The sequence below is a fragment of the Hemiscyllium ocellatum genome, chromosome X, assembly GCF_020745735.1.
Source record: "Hemiscyllium ocellatum isolate sHemOce1 chromosome X, sHemOce1.pat.X.cur, whole genome shotgun sequence".
Taxonomy (NCBI): Eukaryota; Metazoa; Chordata; class Chondrichthyes; order Orectolobiformes; family Hemiscylliidae; genus Hemiscyllium; species Hemiscyllium ocellatum.
Window position 1 is genome coordinate 23,223,817 of NC_083453.1, and position 25,081 is coordinate 23,248,897.

The 25,081-nt window shown below is 42.3% G+C and overlaps 1 protein-coding gene across 3 annotated transcripts in view; it reads right to left on the bottom strand.

Moving 5' to 3' along the window:
• The window catches only part of LOC132805836 (signal transducer and activator of transcription 5B-like), a 153,781-nt gene that overhangs the window by 97,165 nt on the left and 31,535 nt on the right, over nt 1–25,081 (bottom strand). For 2 of the 3 annotated variants that reach the window (XM_060821140.1, XM_060821138.1), the window contains exon 1: nt 20,780–20,996. The exons of the other annotated variant lie outside the window; for it this stretch is intronic. The gene's annotated coding sequence lies outside the window, so the exon portion shown is untranslated. Of the gene's footprint in view, nt 1–20,779; nt 20,997–25,081 lie in introns of those variants that run through there. 3 annotated transcript variants of the gene reach the window in all.

The window sequence follows — 25,081 nt, forward strand, 5'->3', positions numbered from 1 at the left end:
AGATGATGCTGTCCTGTGCTTGGTCATAGCCTGAATACCCTTCCACATGTTCCATATATCACTGCTGTCCTGAAAAAGATTGCATGTTCTCTAGTGCATGCATGCATTGCTTCTTTGATAGCCCAGGACAGTTTGGCCCTTGCTATTGTTATGGCCACCCCGTCATCTGCTCTGAAGACAGAATCATGGGTCGTCAGTAGCACACACTTCTTTGTGGTCATCCACAGCTTCTGGTTGGGGCAAGAATTGATGGTCTCAGACACAATGACATCATCAATGCACTTGCTAATGTAGTAAAACACCAACACCGTGCACTCCACTAAGTTGATGGAGTCGCCGTCGGTTGCCATCTCCTTAAACATGTACCAGTCAGTGCGCTCAGAACAGAAACAGCTCCTCTTGGTCAGGTTTTCACCTGCTTCAGGACCGGTTTGATATCGGACGAGCGGCCTGTATGCCAGAATTAGCATAACAGAGGTGTGGTCTGAGGAGCCCGGGGTTCTGCCCTGGATACATTGGGGATGTCTACATAAACAAGATCCAGCATGTTTCTTCCCTCTCGTCACAAAGTCCACATGCTGATGGAACGTGGGGAGCACAGACCTTAGATTCGCATGATTAAAAATCTCCAGCAACAATAAAAATAGCCCATTAGGGTGTGTATTCTACAGTCCACTAATAGCTCCGTATAGTTCAGAATGCCTCCTGAACATTAGCACTGGGGAGGAATACACACCCAGACTATAAAGGACAGCAGTGAATTCCTGTGGCAAATAAAATGGTCTGCACCTAACAATCTCAAACTTCACCAGTGATGAGCAATAACTGGAGACTAGCACAGAGTCCTTGCACCATTTTGCGTTGATGTGGACGCACAGACTCCCACCCCGAGCTTTACCACAGAGCTGCATTTCTGTTGGCATGAAACAAGGCAAGCCTGTCGAGCTGGATGGCAGTGTCTGGAACTGTCGCTAAAGGCTTACTATTTACCAAGGGGACAAAAAACTACACAATTGAAAATCTACTCAAACTCCCAGACCGGATTCTCGATAAACGTCACCTCAAAGCAAAGCCCGAACACCCGCAGCCAAGATGAACTGGACCTATTCTAAACACTCAACTGGCTCACCACCCCCTCTTGTATTTCCTGCTGCATTTGCCTTTGGATCCTTCAACTCCTGAAATACAGCTTCAATTATCACAAAAAGAGGCATGTCTCATCTTCTACACTATTCCTGTGCCAAGTGGATTTCTTCCAGTTTCTCTCTGATGGTTGCATTTGGGACAGGTCAGGCTCAATCTCAGATGAAAAAAAAATCACCAACTGGTAAATGGATAATTTTAAGAGAATTCTATTGGTCAAATCTGTTCCAGTGGCAATTTGAATATTTGAGAGAGGATGAAATGGGGTTGGTCATCAAGTAACAGAATTGTGCAGCATCTAATCCTTGACTGACAGCTGGCAGAACAGACATGTTACCGTATGTAAAGTATACAAGGGTTTACCTATTTGGCATTTCAGGGCACCAGAGGCCAAAGAAGGATCTATTTATCAGGAGACTAGGATCAGGCTTACAGGAATAGAAACAGGACCTATCCACCCACACAGTCTGTTCCTGTATGATCCTGTGTTAAGAAAATTGCCTAATAGCAGCACTATTTAAACCAATGGGACCAGAATCACATTTTAGCCAACACAGGTAAAGAAAGTTTGTGCACTACAAATAATGGTCTCAATACTTCAATCGTCTTATAACCAATCGCGTTGAAGAAACAAATGTTATAGCAGAACCAACTGTATCCTTGTAAACCCCGATGCCCATGGAACGTTCTGTGTCTTGTCAAATTAAAGCCTCCTATCCACAGAGGAAGTGGTGAACTTAAACTCCTTTACAAGCAAAACCGCCATGTGTCTGCATATGATGACTGATTTAGTATGTCTTGAAGGCATCCAAGGGCATTAAAATTCTTAACACACGTCTGCACAAAAAAAAGGACTCCAACATGACTTCAGCTGTCAGCTTAACTGGCCTCGAGAAAATGACATGCGGCAGCTCCTTCACAAAGGACAGCCAAGTATAAATCTTCACTGACATATCTAGGAAAGACTGCCCAGGCAGTAGACCATGGTCCTGGGGCAAGGACAGTCATGCACTTTCCCCTTCCTCAATCCCTCAGAAACTGCCCTTCCTCCTCCAAGTTAGAGAACCATTGGAATTCCCAAAATAATTATCACCTTGCCCATTTTGATGCTGGAGTAAATAAAATAACCCTACTATTTAGCTCTTCGCTATCATTGCAACAAAAAGGCATAAAGAAATGAAAATGCAAAGTCAAACAGAAGAAGAACGAAAAGAAACTAATACACTTTGCATCCAAAAAGTAGAAATGGAAACTTGCCTACTCCTGCAGGCATCCATATACTTAAGGCTTGACCATTTGAGAATGAAGAACCTTTAGAGTCAGATTTACAGCACAGAAACAGACCCTTCAGTCCAACGCGTCCATGCTAACCCAGATATCTTAACCTAATCGATCCCATTTGCCAGCACTTGGCCCATATCCCTCTAAACCCTTCCTATTCGTATACCCATCCACATGCCTTTTAAATGTTGTCATTGTACCAGCCTCCACCACTTTTTCTGGCAGCTCGTTCCACCCTGTGTGAAAACGTTGCCCCTTAGATCTCAATTCTTTTCCCTTCTCACCTTAAACCTATGCCCTCTAGTTCTGGATTCTTCCCCCCCCCCCCCCCCCCCCCCCAGGGTAAAGACCTTGTCTATTTACCTTATCCATGTCGCTCATCATTTTGTTGACCTCGAAGGTCACCCCTCAGCCTTCAACACTCCAGAAAAAACAGCCCCAGCCTGTTCAGCCTCTCCCTGTAGCTCAAATCCTCCAACCCTGGCAACATCCTTGTCAATCTTTTCTGAACCCTTTCAAGTTTCACAACATCCTTCCAATAGGAGAGAAACCAAAAATGCACACAATATTCCAAAAGTGGCCTAACCAATGTCCTGTACAGCCACAACATGGCCTCCCAACTCCTGTACTCAATACTCTGACCAATAAAGGAAAGCATACCAAACACCTTCTTCACTATCCTATCTACCTGTGACTCCACTTTCAAGGATCTATGAATCTGCACTCCAAGGTCTCTTTGTCCAGCAACAACCCCAGGACCTTACCATTAATTGTATAAATCCTGCTCAGATTTGCTTTCCCAATATGTAACACCGCGCATTTATCTAAGTTAAACTCCACCTGCCACTTCTCAGCCCATTGGCCCATCTGATCCAGATCCCGCTGTAATTTGAGGTAACCCTCTTCGGTGTTCACTACACCTCCAATTTTGGTGTCATCTGCAAGCTTACTAATTATACCTCTGATGTGCACATCAAAATCATTTATATAAAATAAAAGCAGTGGACCCAGCCCTAATCCTTGTGGCACTCCACTGGTCACAGGCCTCCAGTCTGAAAGGCAACCCTCCATCACCACCCTCTGTCTTCTACCTTTGAGCCAGTTTTACATCCAAATGGCTAGTTCTCCCTGTAGTCTACGAGGTCAAACCTTGCTAATCAGTCTCCCAAGAACTTTGTTGATCACCTTACTGAAGTACATACAGATCACATACACCACTCTACCCTCATCAATCATCCAGAAAACTCAATCAATTTCATGAGACATGATTTCCCATAGACAAAGCCATATTGACTACCCCTAAATCGGTCCTTGCCTTTCCAAATACATGCAAATCCTTTCCCTCAGGATTCCCTCCAACAACTTAAACATGGTCAAAAGGTCAGATACCCAGAAGTAGCATGTTCTGGGTCAAGGGCGTAGTGTGCTGGAAAAGCACAGGTTAGGCAGTACACTTCCTGATGAAGGGCTTATGCCCAAAATGTCGATTCTCCTACTCCTCGGATGCTGCCTGACCTGCTGTGCTTTTCCAGCACTACACTCTCAACTCTGATCTCCAGCATCTGCAGACCTCACTTTCTCCTAGTAGCATTTTCTGGACCGGATACACAAAACAAGGAGTACTGAAAACATCTGGTGCTCATAACAGCACAAAGGCTTTTAAAAAAAACAATAATTCATACTGCATTGTACCCAACGTTGCCTTCACAATAAAAAATAACAAACAATCTTGGAGACCACAGAGTAGCTATTTGGCCTAAGTCACCTCAGTTGGTGCACAGTGAAGTAACATATGACAGATGGCTAATAAAGACAAGTAAATTTCCTTTTTTAACTAAGGCATGGAATTCAAAAGCAAAGAAAAACAGTAACAAAATCCTAAATCAGACCACAGCTAGATTGCTGCATACAATTCTGGTTAATACATTAAAAAGGAAGGATGTAATCGTGTGGAGCGTACACAGGAAATTTATAAAAATGTTAACGCTAAATTTCTACAGCCCTGTAAGGCAGCTGAGAGAAGACGCTTTCTAAAATGTATAAAATTGACAGCCTGGATAGAATTCTCAGAAAGGACCTTTAATAGGAGGGTTAATAACTAAGAGGACATGATTTAATGTAATTAGCAGAAGGTAAAGGCAAGTTGAGAATTTTTTTCACCCAGATCAGTGGTGGGGGTGGGGGTGGGGGTCCTGGAAATCATGGTCTGAAAGGGTGGTAGAAACACAAACTCATACATGTGTCGAACAGGGCTTGAGACTAAGGAGGATTAGACTGAATTGCTCCTTTTTGTGGCCAACACAGACAATGGGTGAAAATAGCCTTTTTCTGAGTCACAGATGCTGTTTTCTCAAAACAGTTTGTATCTACTATTAAATGTATTGCTAAATTCTAAGATGAACACACCCAGGCAAACCGGTCTAGTCTGTCAACATTTTAATGTACAACTGTCTTCATACAAACATGCATAAGAGGAGATGAATTCCAGAAGTGAGGTGGGAGTGACCGTCCTTGACATTCCATCAAATGCTGCCTTAATATGGCAACAAAGAAGCCCCTGCAAAAACCTGAAGTCAGTGGGAATCTGGGAAAATCTTTATTGATTGAAGAAAATCATACTTTGCACAAAAGGAAGCTGATTGTGGCTGTTGGAAGCTCAATTCAAACCTCAGAACACCACAGCAAGAATTTCTCAGGGTAGTATCTTGGCTCAATTGCCTTCAGCTATTTCGACAATGACTTCTCTCCAACATAAAAAGGGTAGAGGAGGGGACGTTTGACTTTATTCATAAAGCCAAAGCAGTCCATGTCACATGCAATAAGACCTGAAAAACATTCAGACCTGGGGATAAGTGGCAAGTATCATTCATGCTTCACAGTGCCATTATGAAAAAATGTTACAAAGCAACCATCGCCTTCTTACATTCAATGGCATCACATTGAAAATTTTTGCAAATTTTTTTTGCGAGGGGAGGGTGGAGGTGGAGAGAAAGAGGAAAACCAATCAACTGACAGTCTAACTAGAGATTTTCTAAGCCATAGAAGAACCATGATTCTGGGAATTCTGCAGTGAGTAACTCACCTCCCAAACTCTCCAAAGCGCCTCCATAAAGGCACAAGTCAACATTGTGACCAGAACCTCAGTCACAACTTTCTTTATAATACATAGTAGTTCCTTTTAAAGTACAGAAACCTGAACTGCATTTTCTCTTGCCTTGAATTTAGACAGGAAAACTAGAGACTTCAAGTCATTTGATTAAATCTATGTTTGTGTCAACCCTGGGCATAGTTGGGCTTAAATATCAGCACGCTTTCCCAAGTTAGTCAGTCAGTCATGACAGTGGTTATTTGCTAGTGTTATGGACCAGGCTAGACTCCCTTAAAGTATTTTAAAAAGGTAGCCTAGACCCTAACTTTTTCTTATTTTTAAAAGGCAGATGTGAAGTGGAAATTCCAGGTGTGAAGCTGGTCAAATCACTCCGCTTTATTTAAACACTACAGTTGAAACACTAACAAAAGAAAGCAGAATTTAGAACAACTTAGCTATTGGACCCAATACAGCAACTGAAAGGAACTATTCCAATCCAATACATTCCATAAACACACCCCTTGGCAAAAGGTAAATTGAAAACACACATTCTTATGGGCAGGAGGGAACAACATCCAGAGAACGTCAGTCAGGTATCTGAAGTTTTCAATCTTTCCTGGACTTCATTAACTTGTGACTGCTACAGCTAAACCAAATAGAGAACTGGCCACTCCCCTGCCATTTTTAAACTAGGTTCTTTCCAAACCCCTCAACACCTCTGCCTTTATGACCGCTCTCAAAAACCCAAGAACATAATCACCTTGTTTAAAAAGTGACAGCATTGTCATACTAGGAGTCAGTGAATTGTATTTTTAAAACTATTTGAACAAACTTGGTGGTTGATAAAGGTACACAGGATAGATACAATGCTAAAGATATGAAGAGTCCTGTGGATTGTAAACTGTCCAAGTCAGCCTGTATTCCTGATGAAGGGCTTTTGCCCGAAACGTCGATTTTACTGTTCCTCGGATACTGCCTGAATTGCTGTGCTCTTCCAGCACCACTAATCCAGAATGTTGCTACATACTCAAATTCCACAGATGACTGATACAGAAACACATTAAAGTAAAACCAGCAGTACAAAGTGTTTGGGGGGGGGGGTTTACTATTGCTACTTTCAAACTCCTGACCAGAATGTGTATTTGCAGAGTCACTGCCCATACCAGTGCTGTGGTGGCTTTATGCTTTCATTTTTTTTCCTCCAAAGCCTCCTTTGATGTTGTTACCATTTTATGATTCTAAAGATAATGATACTTTTGTACATGGATGTGGGCATCACTGGCTAGGCCAGTATTTATTGCCCATCCCAGTTGCCCTAAGGTGGTGATAGTGACCTTCTTGAACTGCTGCAGTCATTGGGCGTACAGTCACAATACTATGAGAGAGAGACCAGAATTATGACCAAGCAAAGGAACAGCAATATAGTCCCAAGTCAGGATGGTGTAGGGTTTGGAGGGGAACCTGAAGGTAATGTGTCCGTGTATCTGCTGCCCTTATCCTTTGAAGATTGCTTTGTCCTGAATAGTTTTATTGGAGTGGCATTCACCCAGACAAGTGGAGTGTATTCCATTACACTCCTGTATGTTGTAGACAGAGGATAGGCATTGGGGGGATAGGTGGGGAATTACAGCAGAATTCTTGATCTTCAACCTGCTCTTGTACACCGTATTCACATGGCTAGTCCAATTCAGCTTCTGGTCAATAGTGATCACAGAATGTTGATAGTGGAGGAGTCATCAATGGCAAAATCATTGAGTGCCGAGGAGCAATGGTTATTTAAATTGTCCCTTGCTGGAAATGGGCACTTGTGTGCTGCAAACACTACTTTTAACTCATGTTCAACAGAGAACGGATGTCCTCAACTTCTCTTTCCGTCATTTTCTCATTCCCAGCAGGAGCACGGAGGCCATTTACAACACTCCTACCACTGCCTGCCTGGGATCAGTTCACACCGCACAAGGGGGATTTTCTGCTACATTTGTTAATGCACCTTGTTTCAGGACATTTTTCTACCTGAAGAAAAGGTATTACTGGGAGGGATCAAAGATAGCAGTGATCTAGAAAGATCATGTTGCAGAGCTCTGTACCACATTGCAAGCGGGACTAATCCACCTACTCAGATCACTGCAATATCCTGGGACTCTGGTAAGGCCATGGAGTCCCAGGAAACTGTTAAAGAGCAACTTACCTTGGTTTTCGCTGTCCAGGGATGAAGAAGGCAGCAGGAACATCCGAGGCAGGGCCCGTAGCTCAGCCTACAGGATCCTTGGCTTCTATTTCCTACCAGGTCCTGATAAAGGAGCTCGTGAAGTCTTGCGAGATGTTGGGGATGCCGATAGGGGAGAAGCTGGCCCCGATCTCTATCGTGCTGCAGAAGTATGAACAGCAGCTGGGAGACCTCGAGAAAAGGACGAATGAAGTAGAATGCAGAGTCACAGTGATGGAAGCTGATATCGGTCCCTCCGAGGATAGGATCCAAGCCCTGCATCTTGCTTGACTAGGTTGATGACATCACGAATAGGGGCAGGAGAAAAAATATTCGGATTGGTCTGCCAGAGGGTAAGGAAAGCGAGCAACCAGTGGAACTTAGAGGCCTGGCTGCTGAAATTCCTTAACTTGGAAGTTGGAATGAGAATCTTGTAGATTGAGGGGGCTCACCGGGTCATGGCGCGGAGGTCAGGTCTGGATCAACATCCTCATCCTATCTTGGTGAGGTTTCATCACTTATAGAGATGAGGAGAGAATCATAGAAGCTTCCAGAATCCAGGGGAAGGATCTGAAGGTTCTAGCTTAAGAGTGCTTTAAGATCATGTTCTTCCAGGACTTCAGTGGCAGTGATCCAGAAAAGAAAATCCCAAGATGGCATCAAGACAAGACTGAGGGAGCTCAGGATCCAGTAATCTGAGGTACCCAGCGGTGCTTCGATCACCTTAGATGGATCCGTACATCTCTTCGACACGTCAGAGAAGGCAAGAAACTTTGTGGACAAGTTAGGTTAATCTGAACAAGTTAGTACGTACAAACAGTAGTGTTGTTTGGGTATGCCTCTATTTTTCTTTGAAAAAAAAGTCCAGTCAGGGCATTCTTTTCCTTTTTCTTTTATTGGTAACAATCTGGTCTAAACTATGCTCGGGGGTGGCTGGGATGCTTACTTTCAATTTCGAAGTTATACCAAAAGGAGGGGTGGGGTACTTACTTTTTATTTCAAAATTTCTTTGCTCACATTGTTATCCCATGGTGTATTTTCTTTCTTTGATGTTTGTATTTGCGTGCAACTGTAGCTAGGAGAGAAAATGGTTGGGATGGCTAGATACCTACTTAATGGCAGTTTATGCCCGGTTCAAGTATTTAAATGCCCGGGCTGCAGGATGGGAAGTTACCTTTTGGGATGGGTAGATGCTCCCTTTGGGGAGGGGGTGATTTCCCCTATTCAGTGCCATTGGCGCTTTATATGTTGGTTTGTTTTTATTTTGGTTTTTGTTGTATATAATCTTTGATAGCTTTGTAGGTTTGTTAAGTGTAGCAGTTTTAGTTTATGTACTTTTTACGTTCGATGAATCTTGTGACACTAAGGCTCAGCAATTTGTAATTTGTGTTCCTCCTCTCTGGAATCTAAATGTTACTGCAGGTGGTTATGGTTAATGACTTGATGAAATGGTGGACCTGGAACATCAAGGGGAGTCACTCACCAATTAAGAGGAAAAAGGTACTCTCAAGTCTTAGAAAGGAAAAAGGTGGATATTGCTTTATTACAAGAGACACACTTGGATGATAGGGAGCATTTGAAATTACAGAATGGTTTTGATTGGGTTTACTTTTCATCTTTTAATACCAAAAGTAGGGGAGTGGCTATATTGGTTAGGAGGAATCACCCATTTAAGTTACTAGAGTGTGTTAAAGACACACGAGAGGTTTGTAATCCTCAAAGCCCTAATAAATGGGGAAGAACACGGTGTTTTAAATATTTACTGCCCGCCGTCACATCCCCTCAAATTTCTCTAAATTGATCAGTCTCGAGTCGCAGCATATCATCATGGGGGAGATTTTAATTGTCTTATGGATCCTACAGTAGACAGGTGCCCAAAGCACATCTCCACCCCCGATAACCTCTGTACAAACTAAACAGTTAGTGGATCAGTGTGTGGAGCTAGGGTTGGTGGACATCTGGAGGCATCTCCACCCTACAGGCAGGGATTTTATGTTTTTTTTCCCAATCCAAATAGATGTCACATTGGGACTGTTTTTTTTTCCGACCCCCGTGGCAACCCTGGACTTAATGGCATCTTGTACAATTGGTAATATTACCATCTCCGATCACACTCCAGTGTACCTATTGGTTAAGATTAAGGATGCTATAGTGGGACCGAGGCATTGGCAAATGGATCCCTTTATCCTTAAGGATAATACTTTTGTGGAGTACTTCTCTAAGGAATTTAGGGCGTTCTTAGACATTAATTCAGGCTCGGTTAGTAGCCCATCCGTCCTTTGGGAAATTGCCAAAGCCTATGCCAGGAGGTGAGTTCTCTCCTACTCTGACCATAAGCAGCAGCAGAAGGGTGAGCAGCAACGTCTCCTTGAAGCACGGTTGAAGGCAGCGGAGAAGGCCTACTCTGACAGGCCTTCATTGGCCAAGCTACAGAGGATTACAGTGCTGTGGTCTGCATTGAATTCTGTGCTCACACAGACAGCAATGAAGGAGCTTACTTTCGCAAAACAAAGGTTGTATGAGCATGGTGACAAACCGGGCAAACTACCTAGCGTATCTCGCCACGAGAGAAAAACAAAGAGTGCCCCTCAAGCCATTACATCAATTCGGGAAGGGATTAGGAACTTAATGTGATTCCAAAAAGATTAATGCGGCGTTTTAGAGGTTTTACTCTGAACTATACAAATCTGAGGGTTGGGAGGAGGGGTGGGTCAAAATGGAGTCCTTTTTCAAGGATCTGGAGCTTCCGGGAGTGACCCCCGAACAAAAGTCTTTTCTCAATGCCCCCTTATCAGAGCAAGAGGTACAGGAGGGTGTGACGCAGCTTCAGAGTGTAAAGGCCCCAGATCGGATGGACTTCCCAGCGAATTTTACGGAATTTATAAGCATATTGTCAGGCCCGACGTTCAACGTCTCATACAGTCATGATAGCTGGCAGGAGACAAAGAGGGGCCAATATTTTGCTTATTCTTAAAAAAGGGAAGGTCCCAGAGGACTGTGCTTTGTACAGGCCCATTTCACTCTTAAGTGTTGACTTTAAAATCCTATCTAAGACTCTTGCGTTAAGGCTGGAGACTGTTACCTTCTATTGTTAAAGAGGACCAGAAGGGCTTCATAAAGGGCCACAGATCCTCCAACAATGTTAGGAGGCTGTTACTATAATTCAAGGGTGTCAACAACAGTCAATACAGGGATTGGTGATTTCTCTAGATGCAGTGAAGACATTTGACCAAGTTGAGTGGCCATACCTTTTTAATACTCTGGAGCAGTTTGGCTTGGGTGAAGCCTTTATAAAGATAGGTAAAGGTTCTCTACAGTGACCCTCTCGCTGCAGTCATCACCAATGGGGTACAATTAAGCAATTTTAGGGGCAGCCGAGGGGGCTGTCCCCTTTCATCGTTGCTTTTTATGTTGGTGCTTGAGCCACTGATAAAGGCCATTCATAGGGATCCCAATGTAGATTAGATTACTTACAATGTGGAAACAGGCCCTTCGACCCAACAAGTCCACACTGACCCACCGAAGCGCAACCCACCCAGACCCATTCCCCTACATTTACCTAACACTACGGGCAATTTAGCATGGCCAATCCACCTAACCTGCACATTTTTTGGACTATGGGAGGAAACCCACGCAGACACGGGGAAGATGTGCAAACTCCACACAGTCAGTCGCCTGAGGTGGGAATTGAATCCGGGTCTCTGGTGCTGTGAGGCAGCAGTGCTAACCACTGTGCGGCCCAGCTCCAGAAATGGGGTCAAAATTACATAAGATTTTGTTGTACGCGGACAACGCCCTCACTTTTTTTTGTCAAATCCAGCAGTTTCGGTTCCCCGCCTGATACAATGCATCAGCTCGTTTGGCACCGTTTCGGGGTACAAGATTAATTTTGCAAAATCAGAGGCCATACCTATGGGTGGTCTTACAAAGGTGCTGGGTCTTGAGGGTGAATCTCAATTCCCATTTAAGTGGTCACAGGGGAGTTTTATGCATCTTGGCATATTCATCACTCCGGTTCTTGATTGGTTGTTTAAAGCTAATTTTGTTCAATTATTCAACAAAATCAAACAAGACCTTCAAAATGAGAGGCGCTTCCAGTCTCATGGTTAGGTCAGATAGCTCTTAAGATGAATATTTGCCACTGTTCGTTGTACCTTATTTTTGATAAGCAAACGTTGAAGAGACTGAATGGCTGGTTCAGCTTTTATTCGACACTGTAATAAATTAGCTAAACTGGAATTGCCTCACAGACTGGGGTGGGGGTGGAATCTCCCAGACAATAAAAACGATCACCTCAGCTTTTATCTTACATGAGTGATTGGGCTTGTGGGCACTCCCTTTCAATATGGTTAGATATCAAAACCTCTCAGGCAAAGTGCCCTCTTACTAGCTTGCTGTTTTTGGACAAAATGAGGACAGTTAAGGAATATTGCCATAACCCAATAGTTATCAATACTGTTAAAAGCATAGAGGGCAATTCGGCAGAGGGAAGGCAATATTGGCAAAACATCTTTTCTGAAACCTATAGTGGGTATGTCAGATTTGCGACTGGGGTGATGGATTCAGGATTCAAACATTGGGCAGCTAGGCGTGTGTCTTGCATGGGTGATTTATTTGAAGGAGACACAATGATGTCTTTTGATCAGTTAGCGTAGAAATATGAGCTACCTAGCAAGGACCTCATTTTTTAAGTTAGAGATTTTATTTTAAAAAAAGACGACACTTTGCCAGAAGATTGTTATGGAGCATATCCCCTTGGATTTTCTTATAAGTGTGGTACACCACAAAATTGAGAATTGCTATAAGACATGGCAGCCTTGTTTGGACCACTTGGACACAGATTTGTCGGTCATACTAATAAGGGCTTTTATACAGACATAACATTTGTGTGTTACGAGTCCAATATCAGACAGGGGAACTGTGAACATATGAATGCTCTCTATATTCAAGAGTTAGTGTTTTGTTTTGCTGAGCTGTATTATTATTATTAGTTTGTTGTTAGTTATTTAGTAGTTAGTTGGATTTAAAATATGTTTTTATACATTTTACATGAGGGCAGTTTGGGTTTGTTTTTTAAATGTGTGCTCTTTGCATGGTTTTGAATTGTATTATTTTGCATTTGTTTTAATATTAAAACATTTTTTTCAACAGAAATATATTTTTTTTAAAAAAAGGTGTTACCTAAATGCAAGTTGTGGCAATATGGCTTAGGTTCTCTCTGGATAAACACTGGTGCCAGTAGTGTAACTTTTAGATAATAGAGAAGCTAGCTTTCAACCACAAACCAACCCAGTGAAAAGTTACTCTATTTAAGAAACAGCTTGTTGCATGTTAGTCACCACATTCAAGAATAATTTTCGGGTATTCTTCCAGTATCATTCAAACTACTTGAAAAAAAGGCAAAGAAACTTACATAGCCAAAGACTGGCAAATTTCCCAAAAAAACTTTTAAAACTTTCTCTTGTTCATGCACTGTTGCAAAGCCTGCCTCTCTGACATGAAATTTTAGAGTCCTGTCCTTGCTCATTTTTTAAAAAAAATACATGCACAAACATATTATCAAATTTGAAAGAGTATATGTCAATCAGGAGTCTCACATCCACAACATCTGGTGCTACTTGTTACTGCACAGTCCTCTTTTAAGACCTTCTGTCAAAAGATTAAAAACTGTAAATATAACTATCCTTCTTTATAGCTTTTTGATGACAAAATGTTTTATTAGCATCTTATGATGCTGATGACTTGGTAAAAAAACTACATTGTTGTAATTTTTTGATTTTGAGGGCACAGTTTGAGTAAAGCTGAGAAAAGCAAGGAACCATGCTCCTTCCACAATCAGTCACTTCCCCATAGAGGTTAATAATGTGCCTTATCAGAGTAAAGACTTTATTTTTCCACCTCCCCCTCCTTTTTATAAGTTACTTATATGTTTGAATACATAAAAAGTGCATTACTCAAACCACTTGCACAAACATCACTTCATTATAAAACAACATTCTCACGCAAGGCACATCTTAGCGAAAGTCATAAGTTATCATACAACTGCTGGCTGCCAAACTATCCGACATTGTTAGTTATATGGTGACATAAACTCTTCATTAGTAGCTATTAAACTAGACTTTCACCAATACAGTTAAAATAAACAGACACAGGAACAGCAGGCCATTCAGTCCATCAAGCCTGCCCCACCATTCAATACAATGACCAACGCTTCAGGACTTTTTTGTCATCCCGTCCTCTCAGCCCCGTACACCATTAGTAGGTGGAAATCAATTGCTATCTTAAACATACTCAGACAACCTCCACAGCCCTCTCGGAGGTGGAGAATTTTAAAAGGTTCACAACTCTGATTTTGAAAAAAAAACTTTTCACACCTCAGATCCAAGTGACATCCTTTTTATTTTAAAATTATGCCCCTGGTACAAGACCGGGATAGAGAGACAAACAAAAACCCTGCAGATGCTAGAATCAAAGTAGGAGGACTGGAAGAACACAGCAAACCAGGCAGCCTCCTGCTTGTCTACCTTGCTATTAGACTGCCAGCCATGGGAAACATCATCCCTGCATTTAACCTGTTTATTCCTTAGTAGTTTGCAAGTTTCAACGAAATCAACTGTCATTCATCAAAACCCTAGAGAATACAGGCCCAGTTTGCCCAAGCTCTCTTCATAATATTCCCACCATTTCAGGAACACCTTTATTAATATGCACTGCCAATTACAAAATATACCACATTCTGATGACACCCCTCTGGAACTATTTCAACAGTTAATAGGCATAATCCCATTTAGAACAAACAAATTAGCACATGAAAATAGCATGTAGACTATGTCCTACACAAAAACATGAAGGCAAATCTCTAGCAATCTAAGATATTCAAAGAAACTGGTGAAGAAATTCAGGTGTTAATTTTCTACAGCGCTCTAGATTCAGCAAATTGTGCTTTAGATTGGAAAACTGAAAATTGACACAATAGGTGAGAAACCTGAAATATGATATGTGTTGAGCAAGATCTCTGAAAAAATTAAACCCCCAGTGGCAGACAGCTTTGGGTAAAGTCCGTTTTCTTTCTTCAATGAACAGTTTGCTGCACGCTGATTGATATCAGCTTCTAATTTCATTATTGGATCATGCAACTAAGATCAAATGGATGGACATTGGTCTTTTTCCAATCCAAGACACTCCATTACTGAAGGGAGGAATCAGGAAACTCAGCTTCAAATTCCATTTACATCCCCACAACTACCAAAGATGGAATGTGACGACTTGGACAACTATGAGCTGATCAAAGAGAGTCACAGAATTACACATCATAGGGTGTGTCTATTATTATTAATATGAACTTCCAGGCAGCATTGGATAAGATTCCACAAGAGATCATTGGCAAAAAAGAAAGCAAATAAGCTACCTTTATGGTTTGGGGTGGTTGGAAGCAACAGGGCCAATTATTATTTGAGGTATTGATGTTAGCTCAAGTTTTTTTTTAAATATGAATTTTCTCCATGTGGGCATCACTGGCAGAACCATCATTGTAGCTTGTTGGGGCATTATGATGGAAGGCAATGGCCTGGCAGTATTATTGCTAGACTATTCACCCAGAGACCCAGATAAAGTTCTTGGGACCAAGGTTTGAATGCTGTCATGGCAGAAGATGAAACTTGAATTCAAGTTTTTTTAAAAATCTGAAATTTGCCTTTAACAAGCACCTTTCTACTTGGATTTGGGCAGAGCTTGTAATGTCAATGTTTTGCTTATGGGTACTGGCATTCTGATCATTGTCCTGTTTCCAGAAAGAATAGATCTAGGCTGTCCTGGGGTTAACTCAGGAAGCAATTTTCATATCCAGGGTAGTGGGAATCTGGAACTCCACAGCCCAAAAGGTGTGGGATGCTGGGGAAAAGAGATGAAAGAGATTGAGAGGTAAAGCTTATGGAGCAAAACTTAAGTGGAGAGTTAAGATAAAGACCAGCCATGGCAGAATGGCAAAAGTCTATTCTGCCTTTTGAAGCAACGCTTCTAAAACAGAGTGTCACAACAGCATGCTAAGCAGAATACTGTGACTCAGAGGCTGTATTAGTTATACAAACTGGGAGCTTTTAACCTATTAATTTCACTTTGCTCGAGCCACTGATGTACTGCTCAGCTATTTAATTAATGGTGAGTCAGGCACACAGGCGTGGGGATTTATTTGCACCAGCCAAACATCAATTGAATGCAAGGAATAACACCTGTGACAAAAAGGGTAGAGTCAAGACACACAAAATTGTGCACCTCGATTAGAAACGAGCACCAAGAATACATATGGCTCTTTTAAGAACCTCTAGTTCATCGAGAAGTAGACAGTCATACAGAACCCAACCTTTTCATATCAGTTGTATTCAAGGCAGCTGAATTTCAGATTAGGGCAGATTCAAGGCCTACAGACACTGTAAATCAAACAAAAATACAAGTTGCTGGAAAAGCTCAGCAGGTCTGGCAGCATCTATGAAGAGAAATCAGAGTTAATCCTTCAGTTCCAGTGACCCTTCCTCAGATTAGGGCTCCTATTTTGGTTTGTATTAACGGGTGGCACGGTGGCACAGTGCCTCACAGCGCCTGAGACCCGGGTTCAATTCCCAACTCAGGCGACTGACTGTGTGGGGTTTGCACGTTCTCCCCGTGTCTGCGTGGGTTTCCTCCGGGTGCTCTGGTTTCCTCCCACAGTCCAAAGATGTGCGGGTTAGGTGAATTGGCCATGCTAAATTGCCCGTAGTGTTAGGTAGGGGTAAATGTAGGGGTATGGGTGGGTTGCGCTTCGGCAGGTCGGTGTGGACTTGTTAGGCCGAAGGGCCTGTTTCCACACCAAGTCTAATCTAATCTAAAACCAGACAAACAATGGGAATCTGATGTTTGCGATTCATTCCATTCACTTAAATTGGAAGCAGAATGCAAAACTGACCAGGAAAGAAACATGGCACAAATTGATAATCAAGAATATATTCTGAATCCCAAAACATAAAGAATAATGAAAACCTAATTCAAGAGATCTGACTGCCAAAAGAAAGGCAGTGGTACTGTTACTAGATTAGTAATCCAGAACCCCAGGCTAATCTTCTGGAGACATAGGTTTGAATCCCACCATGGCAGATAGTGAAGTCTGAATTTAATTAAAACTTACGTAATAAAAGGCTAGTCTAATGGTCCATGGCAATGGTTACAATGTAAAAACAACAATGATCTGGTTCACCCACGTCCTTTGAAGAAAACATGCTGTTCTTATCTCAACTGGCATACGTGGTGGACTTAACTCTCTAGGACTCATGCACCAAACAACCCCACCGCCCTGTGGCCAACCACTTCAACTCCCCCTCCACCACGGATATGCAAGTCCTGGGCCTCCTCCACTGCCAAATCCAAGCCATCCAACGAAAGGAGGAAGAAAACCTCATCTTCCACCTTAGGACCCTCCAACCACATGCTATCAACATCAACTTCACTAGTTTCCAAATCTCCCCTACCCTATCCTCATCCCAGATCACCTTATAGAATAGGCAGAATTCCTACAGTGTGAAAACAGGCCCTTCGGCCCAACAAGTCCACTCCGACCCTCCGAAGAGTAACCCAGCCAGACTCATTCCCCTACTGCTCTACATTTACCCCTGACTAATGCACTTAACCTACACATCCTTGAACACTATGGGCAATTTTAGCATAGCCAATTCACCTGACCTGCACATCTTTGGATTGTGGGAGGAAACCAGAGCACCCAGAGGAAACCCGCGCAGACATGAGGTGAATGTGTAAACTCCACACAGACAGTTGCCCGAGCTGGAACCGAACCCAGGCCCCTGGCACTGCAAGGCAGCAGTGCTAATCACTGAGCCACCGTGTCATCCACCCTCCAATTCAGCACCACCATCTTGACTTGTCCTACCTGTCCATCTTCCTTCCCACCTACCCATTCCACTGACCTCACAATTACCCCCACCTGCATTTACCTATTGCCTTCGCAGCTACCTTCCACGCCCCCCCCCCCCCCCAGACCTACCCCTACCTAATGAAGATCTTACGACCAAAACGTCAACTCTCCTGCTCCTCGGATGCTGCCTGACCTGTTGTGCTTTTCTAGTGCCATATTCTTGACTCTTAACTGCCCTACCAAGCCACTCAATTCAAGGATAATTAAGGATGGCCTACAAATGCTAGCGGCACCCACATCCCACGAAGAAACAAAAAAGTTAACACCCCATTCAATATCTCCTGAAAACAACTTTCTCATTGAGGAATCAAATTTAGCGAACTATTGCTGCACCTTTCTATACTAAGTTCATCCTTCCCTAGTCTCATCGAAGTTCTATACAATTTCAGAAAGAATTCCCTACTTGTACACTTCCATCCCCCATGCAAAGTATCAGTCACTTTCAGAGAGTCACACAGCACAGAAACAGACTCTTTGGTCCAATGGGACGTCCTAATCTAACCTCGGCCCATTTACCAGCATTTCGTCCATATCCCTCTAAACCCTTCCTATTCATATACCCATCCGGATTCCTTTTAAATGCTGCAAAAAGTATCAGCTTTACCACTTCCTCTGGCAGCTTGTTCCATATACAGACCATCCTGTGTGAAAAAAATTTACTCCTCGGGCCATTTTTAAAATTTTTCCTCACAAACATATGCTCTCTAGCTTTTGACTCCCCTGCCCTAGGGAAACGACCTTGATTATTCACCCGATCCATGCCCCTCGATATTTTATAAACCTCTATACAGTCACCCCTGAACCTCTGATGCTCTAGAGAAAAAGCCCCAGCCTATTCAGCCTCTCCCTATAACCCAACCTTCCAGTCCCTGCAACATCCTTGCAAGTCATTTCTGCATTCTCTCAAGTTTAACAATACACTTCCTAATGAAGGTCAATTGTTGCACCAACAAAAAAAACCACAAAGTTAACATGCACTAAGACATCCAAAGAAGTCTGTGTACCAAGGTTTAGAGCAATACAGAATTGGACTTGAAACACTAACTGTTCTCCCTGCATAGATGCGACCAAACCTCCTGACCAAATGTGTACAGGGTCTCTCAGGAGCTGCATGGCCACACATTCTCAGGTATCCAGAGTATTTTACTTTTACTCGTCTCTTACTGGTTAAAGAATATTCTACTTTCACATCCAAGTGGATAATTTCAAATTTCCTCAACTTAATCTCCTTTGCAACTTTTGTGCCCTCCAGTCTACTCACTGGCAACTTTGCAAAACTGCAGTTACATCCCGTCAACCAGAAAACAATACATTTATTCTTAGTTTGTTTTCAATCTGTTAAAAATCAATCTTAAACCCAAGTAAGTAATAGACTATACTGCATCTGATTTTGAAAACCTGTAGATTGCAAGCGAAGAAAATTATTGCAAATGATGCGAATTGAAAGTATGAACTTCGGAGAAGCTGGTGTTGATTTTCATAAAGAGATGCTTTAAAATTAAATCAAATCACAAATAAACAAGGCAAACCCATTTAGAGGCATATCTATTTTGCTACTGCTTACAAACTAGTGCACTTTTTCACATAGGACAAGCTGTCAGTCAGAAATTTGAGTTGTAAAATCTAAAAATGGTTACCAGGCATTGTAATTTTCCAAGTTTGAATTTTTAAAACATTGGCACAGGTGACTGAATAATAAAGTCTTGGTAGCACTTCAGCCAGAGTGGTAGTTGAGAAACCACAATCAGCCCGTGCCACAGACTAGGAAGAACATTAACCACGGCTCCTGATCTGGATGCTTGCTGCAAAGTGCAAACATAGTAGGCAGCATAAGAGGACTGCTCAACCATTATGCGCATACAGTTAACCACCAATCACTTTAGTTTAATACTGTTACTGAATGATGGAAGCTGCGCGTTATGAAGCATACTTTCACGTACATAGGTCTCAGACAAATTCGTACACTTGCTTGTTCTGTTAAAATTAGCACCTGTTATATAGGGTAAAACACCATAGTCATCATACCCGTAAACTAGTCATAACTTTTGCTGGAAAGCACAGATCTTACATAACACAACGAATAATATTTGGGCGGTGTTAAGGAACACATGACTATCATACATGGTAGTCGACGTCAATATTATGGTTTAGATTATCGAAGTGGGAAAAACGTTTAAAGGAGTCAAAAGTTATGGAGGAGATGACAGACAGAAAGGGGTGTGGATTTTGCCGTCAAATCAACCACGATCTCGAGGGGTCAAATAATCTATCCTGTTTCTACAGTGACACATACAATCATAAAACAATGAACATGAGCATTTTAGTTATGGTCACTACAAGCCAAACACTTAAAAATTCAGTTTGTGACAACTATTTTTGATTAAACTTCATATTCGAGCCAGTTGCTCGATTTTCAAAACATGTTTTTAACCGTGCTCAACGGTAGTAACTCGTTATTTCTGTACTGCATTCTGATGAATGGTTATCAAACTGAAACATTAATTACGGTTCTTCTTCACAAACTGCTTAACCCAACTGCCAACATGTTCTGTTTTTAATCGCACTAAAGTCCCACGTTTGGCTAATCAGGATGGGTGACCATCATGATTAGCATCTGCATTAACCAATTGGAAGAGGGGAAAATATAACTGGGTTTGTCTAACACGGACGGTGCTTTTCCAATTGGCTCGAAGGTCCATTGCCAACATTTATCTCTGGCTCCATTAGCCTCAAGTTTTTCTTACTAAACCTTGAATCAAAATGATACCGATAAATATAACCACATCACAAATCTAACGATTTAAATCTGCATATTTATACAATTCGTAAAAAGCGTTAGTTTGTTTCTTTCGAGACAAACGTCCAGAATTAAACTAATAGTTTGCTTTCCAACATTACGAAAGGTTTTCAGCGGAAAAGTGACAGCCGATTGGGGCTAGCGATTTAAAACAAACAGCGAACAAAAATCATTAAAAACTAGACGCACACAGTTTGTTCCTTCTGAAAACTTTGAATTCGGGACAAAAAAAAGGGGCGAATCAAAGAGACTTCAACTTTTCAGTCCAAACGAAAGTCGAACACGCCCGAATTTGGCCCACTTTACCTCACATCAAAAGCACAGGTGAATTCTTTTCCATTTAATCCTTGTATCTACACTTTCTGTGTTCTGACTTGCAGCTTTGTTTTTCCTGAACAAGCTTCTTTAATAGTAGAAAGACAATATTTTCCTGCGCGTCTGACTATTTGCTATTTGGAGACAAAACGAAACTGCGGACGGCGCTGCCGCTCGAAGTTCGAGAGGTTTCCGCTTGTGTGGCACGAGTTCCTCCCCGTGAAAATAGTTTGTTTTCGCTTTTCTAGTGATTGGTCGAAAATCCAGCAGCAACACTGCACCCAGAAAAAACAACACACCACGGCTGTCAGTAGCAAGACAACGCCAGAAACATTAACCCTGTCCTGTCGGCGATCAATTACACAAGTGAAAAGGCAAATAATTTTACTAATCTTCTGGCAAGTTGAGTCACGTCGGGAAAAGCAATGTCTATAAAAATATCAAACGTTGGACTTATGATCAGAGATGAGTAAAAGGTTTTCCACCAGAATCCTTTATTTCTCTATCCGCGGATACTGCCTGACCTGAGTGGTCCAAACAGTTCGGTTTCTTTCAGGTTTCCAACATCTGCCAGATGTTGCCTTTGAACTGACCAGTAATTTGAGTAAAGACCTAATGACCTTTCTCTGTAAACTCAGTCAAAGTGAAATATTCCGAACTGCTTCGTAAGAATATGGTCAAGCAAAATTTGACGCAGTCTCATAAAAAGAAATTAGGTCAGCTGACAAAGCTCTATCAAATAAGTAGGTTTAAACGAGAGCCTTCAAAGAGAACAGAGTTAGGTGGGAAGTTTTGGAAGGGAATGCTCGAGGTGGGGTCGTACGCAGTTGAATGATGGTTACCAGTGATAGACATTGAGCAGTATATGCCAGAGGCTCGAATTGGAAGAGCGTTTAAATTACCGACGATTACAGGTCTGATGAAGGTTACAAGGATGGGAGGTGGCGTGAAGGCTTTGGGAAAAATTGCACGTGGAGGCCCTTTTGTTTGTGGGAGTAGCACATACTAAAATTAAAATAAAGGCAATTAAAATGCAGTCTATTTCCACCGTGAGTGTGCGCTTTTACTGGGAAACTGGGATTCTTCTAGCATTTTCGAACACCTCGATGGAGTGGCTATTCTTAATTTTTGAACTTTCACACAGGAATTCGCCAGTTACCTAACCTTTAGAGAGCTTAACACTTCAGTCCAATTCTATCCTCACCTAATTTAAGAAGTTATTTGAGTTGTACATTCGGTAGAACTAGACTCAATATTTTTATTATCATGTATATTTTGTTATAAAATACAGTGAAAAGTGTTGTACCAGAGAAATAGCATTCAATTTTACAGTCCTTCTTGTTAAGTGTTCAGCCATGGGCCTGGTGGCCAACCATTAGTCTCCTTAGTCAAGATTGGAGTGGTGCTGGAAAAGCACAGCAGGGCAGGCAGCATCCAAGGATCAGGAAATTAGATTTCCTGACCTGTGCTTTTCTAGCACCACTAATCTAGACTCGTTTTCAGCATCTGCAGCCTTGTTTTTACCTAACCATTAGTCTCCTTAGCCATGCCAATACTGCCTTTCTTCAGCACCATCTCACCTCCATCAACATCCTCGCTGGACCTTGCCTACGGGGCTGCCACCAGATCCCACACCAACCCAAACTCAACTCCACTGCCATGAGTCTACTTTGGGCCCACCTCACCTTTACTGATGCTGCTGGGTCTTGAAGTGGGCCCAAACTTGCCTCCGCCACAAGCTCCATGAACCGGTGTTGGACACTGACGCTACCAGGAACCTAAACTCACCTCTGCTGCAGCAGCCACAAATCAACATTAGGACCACCTCAATGATGCACGAACTCCAGGAAAAACAAACTCACCACAGATGCCAAAGAGAAACATCATGGTTTTAGATATTTCTACTCAACTGTTCAGAGATATTATTACACACCCCTGGAATATATGGAACTTGAATGTAGACTTCCTGCCTTAGTTGTAGGGACACTACCACCATACCACAAGAGCCCTCCAAAATCATGGCTCAATATTTTCCTAGGGGAGAAAGTGAGGACTGCAGATGTTGGAGATCAGAGCTGAAAATGTATTGCTGGAAAAGCGCAGCAGGTCAGGCAACATCCAAGGAACAGGAGAATCGACATTTCGGGCATAAGCCCTTCTTCAGGAATGAGGAAAGGGTGTCTAGCAGGCTAAGATAAAAGGTAGGGGGGAGGGGTGTTGGAGATGCGATAGGTGGAAGGAGGTCAAGGTGGGGGTGATAGGCCAGAGTGTGTTGGAGGCGGAGAGGTCAGGAAGAAGATTGCAGACTCCGGCCTATCACCCTCACCTTGACCTCCTTCCACCTATCACATTTCCAACGCCTCTCCCCCAAGTCCCTCCTCCCTACCTTTTATCTTAGCCTGCTGAACACACTTTCCTCATTCCTGAAGAAGGGCTTATGCCCGAAATGTCGATTCTCCTGTTCCTTGGATGTTGCCTGACCTGCTGCGCTTTTCCAGCAACACATTTTCAGCTCAATATTTTCCTAATCAACCTGTTCAGATAGGTGATTGCACATCTCTGAAGTAGATGGAACTTGAACCTAGGCCTCCTGGTTCAAAGATAGGGGCATTACCACTGCACAAAAGGACCCCTTCAAAATTATGTCTATATAAAAGGCCTTATGTGGAAAATCATAAGGAAGGGCATTTTTAAAAAGTTAACTTATTTTTCTAACCAACCTGGTCAGAGATATTATTTCACATCTCTGGAGCAGGTAGGACTTTTATCCAGGCCTCCTAATTCACAGGCAGGGACACTATCACTGCACCACAAGAAGCCTTCAAACTTATTGCTGTACAAAAAGCCTAAAATGAAAGGTCATAATGAAGGACAAACTAATAGGACATGGTTTCACAGAGGGTGAGGTGGTTGTTAACTGTGTTGTTACTGTATCAACTGAGGTCAAGTATAAACAGGTGGAGGTTGGTTCAGTTTTTTAATACAAAAGGCTATTTTTGAGGCCCTTGTCTGGTGCAGTGATAGTGTCCCTACACCTGAACCAAGAGGCCTGGCTTCAAGTCCCATCTCCTCCAGAGGCAAGTATAATGTATCTGAACAGGTTAGTTTGAAAAATTAGGCTAAACTTTTTTTTTTAAAAAAAGGCTATTTCAAGGTCCTCTTTTGTTGCAGTGGTGCCTCTGAACCAGAAGGCCTGGATTCAAATCCCATCTGCTCCAGAGATGTGTCATAACATCCCTGAACAGGTTGATTAGAAAAATTGGTTAAATAAAAAAACCAACCTATGAGGCTCCCTTATGGTGCAGTGGTAGTGTCTCTACAGCTGGATCAGTAGACCTGTGTTCAAGACCGACGTGCCCCAGAGGTGTGTCACAACATCTGTGAATAGATTGATTAGAAAAATAAGTTTTGTTTTACAAAAGACTATTTTATTTAATGGGTCCTATAGCAAATTGATAGTGCTCCTGTGTTTGGTTTCATCTGTTCTGGAGGTATTTCAGAATGGATTGACTAAAAATAATTAAAATACCTCTTTCAAAAGGGGTCTTGTAGCACAGTGATAGTGTCCCTACTCCTGGAGCAGACAGTCCAGTTCAAGTCCCAACCAGCCTGGAGGTGTGTTACAACATATCTGAATAGATTGATTTATCTTTTAAAAAAAGAAACCTTTCTTGAACGTGTACTATGGGTTGATGGATATGGTATGCCATAGCACAGTGATAGTGTCTTCGAGGAGAAAGTGAGGCCTGCAGATGCTGGAGATCAGAGCTGAAAATGTGTTGCTGGAAAAGCGCAGCAGGTCAGGCAGCATCCAAGGAACAGGAGATTCGACGTTTCGGGCATAAGCCCTTCTTCATTCCTGAAGAAGGGCTTATGCCCGAAACGTCGAATCTCCTGTTCCTTGGATGCTGCCTGACCTGTTGCGCTTTTCCAGCAACACATTTTCAGCACAGTGATAGTCAGAAGGTCTGGGTTCAAGTCCTGTGTACTGTGGAGGTGTGTCATAATATGTCCGAATTAAAAAAAGCCTGGTTTCAGCCCTTCCTCAGAATATGATGCACATTGAGGTGTACCCAGATTTACCTCCCATTAACAAGATCACCCTTAAAAATGGAGGGAAGGCTAAATAAACGGACCAAGCATTTATAAGAACATTTTCAGCAATACTTAATTTCTGTACTACCAAATTACCATTTGTTTTTAAGAAATTGAGCACAGACTAATTTGTGAATTTGTTTCTTAGCTTGTGGTTTCTGTTGAACTGATTATCAGTGCATTGTATGTTTCATAGAG